This window comes from Mandrillus leucophaeus, unplaced genomic scaffold (assembly GCF_000951045.1).
Source record: "Mandrillus leucophaeus isolate KB7577 unplaced genomic scaffold, Mleu.le_1.0 Scaffold1389, whole genome shotgun sequence".
Lineage (NCBI taxonomy): Eukaryota > Metazoa > Chordata > Mammalia > Primates > Cercopithecidae > Mandrillus > Mandrillus leucophaeus.
In genome coordinates, this window is record NW_012101353.1 from 93741 (window position 1) to 98364 (window position 4624).

At 36.5% G+C, this 4624-nt stretch overlaps 1 pseudogene; it reads right to left on the minus strand.

Annotated features, from left to right (window-relative positions):
• Nucleotides 1–205: 205 nt before the first annotated feature.
• On the minus strand, nt 206–4156 carry LOC105534698 (annotated as a pseudogene).
• Nucleotides 4157–4624: the final 468 nt, after the last annotated feature.

Genomic DNA, 4624 nt, shown 5'->3' on the forward strand with positions numbered 1-4624 from the left:
AACACAAGTCTTGAAATGTTCTCAACATATAGAAATGATAAATGCTCAACGTGATGCACATCCTAAACACCCTAACTTGATCATCACACATTCTGTGCATGTAACAAAATATTACATGTACCCCATAAGTATGTATAAAGGTTACGTATCAATTTAAAAATAAATTAAAATAAATTTTAGAAAACATTTTTTGGGGAAAAAAAAGTCATCCACCATTGGTTTTTCTCAACTCCTCCACAAGGCAGTGGGCTTCCTCTTGAGCACGGTCCTCAATGCTCCTTTTCCCATCCTAAAATTCTGCAGAGTCATGAGGGAGAAACGCCGGATCTCCTTCCATCTCTTTCCATTGCTGAAAAGGATTCCTAACAGAACAGAAAACAGAAACTAGGAGGGAGATCCCAAAGAAGGAAAACAGAGCTGACACTCGGCAGCCACGTGGTTGGGTCAAGTTCTGTTCCAGGAGCTCTTCAAGCCTCTGTTTTCCATCCTCCCCATCCCTATAACCACTGCCCAATACATACACATGTACACATACACACGATACATGCATATTTACCGAGTCCTTTATTAACTTTTTCAGCCAGTGGGAAATTACCTTTTCCAGAAAACTCCTCTCCATGATCAATCAGGGCCTCCTTCACTGCTTCATATCCTTGTAACACCACAATGGGCTCCAAGCCAAAATACACAGTGAACACAGGGCCATAGACTTTTGAGAACTGAACATAGAAAAGGAGGTTCAAATAGCAGCAAAAGTCAGTATTTGGTCTATATATCTTCTGTGATTCAGACTGATATTATTATCATATTGATATGATTATTCCATCAAATACAGCTTCAAATATTTGTGGATTTTACATAAAGATGATGATTATTGTTTTAGGTGCACATATACAGTGCCTTTAATGTGCCAGGCAGTGGCCCAAGAAATTAGTATGCAGGTTATTACACTTAATCATCACATCAACACTTTGAGCTAGATTTGTTTATTTTACAGATAAGACAAATGAATTTTAAAGAATTTCAAATTCATTGTCAGTGTCCCACAACTGATAAACAGAAGGTCCAAATTTGAAGCCTGCTTAGTCAACCTGTGATGCCTGAGCAATTTTTCAGCTCCCAATGTCCATATTTTGATGAATAATCAGCCTTTGGGACACTGCTTCAGGATCCCCTGCAAAGTTCCTCCCATAGCGATCCTGATGCAGGTGTCCTGTCATCTATATTAAAAAATCTACATCTTTTTAAATCACCCAAATGATTCTATTGCCCAGCCCACTTTGAGATCCACTGGTATAATCACCACAGAAAGAGAGTGAATCCAACAGAGATAGTAACAGGACACGTGGCATCTCACGGTGTAACAACGTTTTCCACACTCTACACTCATAGGTCACAGATGGCAGTTTTGTACAGTGGCTATAAATATTCTGTTACCACCCAGATGGCCCCGACTAGTTAATTCTTGCTTTCGTTCATTTATGTTTATGATGAACTCACAGATATTTCTTTAACATCAAGTATGATTTGCTTTTTTAAGAAGTTTAATGATCATGGCTTATATAAGCAAAATACATAGCATATATAGTGACTGACTTCTCAAATAAAATCTCTAATCACAAAACTCTTCCATTACCATTTTCCTTCAGGCAAAAAAAATTATAGCAAATGACTGTGAAGCAAAGAAAAGCAGCAGGCCTTTATCATTTTGATTCTACCTTACAACTTAAAAAGTTTCTTTTCTGGTAAAATGCATTATTTTATTCCACTATTTTTGACAATGACACACAAAAGAAAAAAAAATACTCCACAAGAAGTATTTGCTTTACAATAACATATTTTAATTATTGGCCTCTAGTAATACAGGAGGTACGTTGAGGAATGTTCATTTAATATAACACATAAGCTTAATAACTGGCCTCCAGTAACACAGAAGGCTCTATGTGACATTAACAGTTATATATGACAAGCCCACAGTTAACATTATATTTAATGGTGAAAAGCTAAAAGCTTTTCCTGTAAGATCAGAAATAAGACAAGAATGCTCCCTCTGACTTTCTATTCAAGAGAGTACTGGAAGTCCTAGTAAGAGCAAGTAGACTAAAGAAAGAAAATATTCATATAGGAATATTCACATAGAAAAGGATGCATTCATATAGGAAAGGATGAAGTGAAATTGTCTGTTTCTTGATGGCATAATCTTACATCTAGAAAATCCTGAAAACTTCAGTACAAAAGTGCAAGAATTGATAAATTCAGTAAACTTTCAGGATACAAAATCAACATGCAAAAATCAGTGGTATTTCTATACACTAACAACAAACAACCTGAAAAAGAAATTAAGAGAACAATCTATTTACAGTAGCATCAAAAAATAAAATACTTAGGAAAAAATTTAACCAAGGAAGAGAAACATCTATATACTGAAAACTACAAATCACTGATGAAAGAAATTGAAGATGACACAAATAAATGCAAAAACATCCCATGTTCGTGGATTGGGAAAACTAATAGTGGTAAAATGTCCATACTACCCAAAGCAGTATACAGATTCAGTGCAATCCCTATCAAAAGTTTTATCTCATTTTTTACAGAAACAGAAAAAAAAATCTCAAAATTTGTATGGAACCACAAAAGACCCCAAATAGCCGAAGCAATCTTAACCAAAAAGAATAAAGCTGGAGGCATCACACTATTGAATTGCAAAATATGTTACAAAGCTATAGTAAGCAAAACAGCATAGCACTGGCATAAAAACAGACACATTAATTAAAGAAAAAGGATAGAAATCCATGAAATAAGCCCACACATCTATAGTCAATTGATTTTTGACAAAGGTGCCAAGAACATACAATGGGGAAATCACTCTTCAGCAAAGGGTGTTGGGAAAACTGGATATTCATATGCAAAAGAATAAAAGTGAACTGTAATCTCACCTTATACAAGAATTAATTCAAAATGAACGAAAGCCTTAAGTATGAGACCTGAGAAAAACTCCATGTCATTGGTCTAGGCAAAGATTTATTGGATATGATCCTAAAAGCACAGGCAATGAAAGCAAAAGCAGACAAATGAGATTCTAACAACCTAAAAAGCTTCTGCATGGCAAAGGAAACAAGTCATAGAGTCAAGAGAAAATCCACGGATTGGGAGAAAATATTTGCAAATCAGACATAGGGACTAATATACAAAATATATAGAAACTCAGCTTACTAAATAACAAGAAAATGAATAATTCTACTTAAAATGAGCAGTGGGGTCAAGTGCAATGACTCAAGCCTATAATCCCAGCACTTTGAGAAACCAAGGTGGGTGGATTACTTGAGTCCAAGAATGGAAGACCAGCCTGGAAAACACAATGAGACCACATTTCTACAAAATACTAAAAAATTATACAGGCATGGTGGCATGCACCTGTAGTCCCAACTACTTGGGGGACTAAAGTGGGAGGATGGCTTGAGCCCAGGAGCTCAAGGCTACAGTGAGCCATGACCCCATCACTACACTCCAGCCTAGGCAACAGAACAAAACCCTATCTCTAAAAATAAATAAATAAATAAATAAATAAGTTAGTGAAATGGGCAAATGATTTGAGTAGACATTTTTCAAAAGAAGACACACAAAAAGTCAATAGATATATTTTTTAAATACTCAACAAATTTAATCATCAGAAAAATGTAAATTAAAACCACAGTGAGATATCACACCACAACTCTTAGATTGGCTATTATTATGTATATTTCAAAACGGCTAAAAAAGAGAGGATTTTAAATGTTCTCACTACAAAGAAATGACAAATATTTGAGATGATGGATATTCTAATTACCCTGATATGATCAATTCACAATGTATACATGTGTCAAAATGTAATACTGTACCCCATTAATATATACAATTTTCATTTATCACTTAAAAATAAAATAAAACTTTAAGAATCATGAGGTTAAATACACCTTGTACATTATTAGAGGAGCATAAAGCATACTTGCATTGGTTAAGGATTTGCTCATGTCCTTAACATCTAACCGCAGGATATTCCAATAATCGGGAGAGGAGTGGGGCTAGATGGGAGCCTCCCTCTTCCAGAGCTCTGTCTCCAGAGTGAACGGAGAAGCATACAGGAGAGACAGAGCACCAGAGCCACAGCTGGATCCATTGAAGGTTTCTTTTCATAATAAGACAACTGCGGGCTTTCACTTCAAGGCTTTTATGATACTCCCTGTTAATCCACCTGCAATTCTAACTCTGACTGCGACCAGTCAGCAATAAGCACTTTAATCTCTTCTGAATGAACGCTGGTTCACTGAAAAAGCTAAAAATAAGGTGTTCTTTTTTCTTGTTCTCCTTTCCAGTGCCCCATCCTGGAGATTCTGCTGAAGCAGGGCCCAGGTGTGTGTTTGTTTGTTTTTAGATAGAATTCGCTCTTGTTGCCCAGGCTGGAGTGCAATGGTGCGATATCAGCTCACAGCAGCCTCCGCCTCCTGGGTTCAAGAGATTCACCTGCCTCAGCTTCCAGCGTAGCTGGGATTACAGGCATGCGCCAAGACATATGGCTAATTTTTTATTTTTAGTAGAGATGGGGTTTCACCATGTTGGTCAGGCTGGTCTCGAACTTCTGACCTCA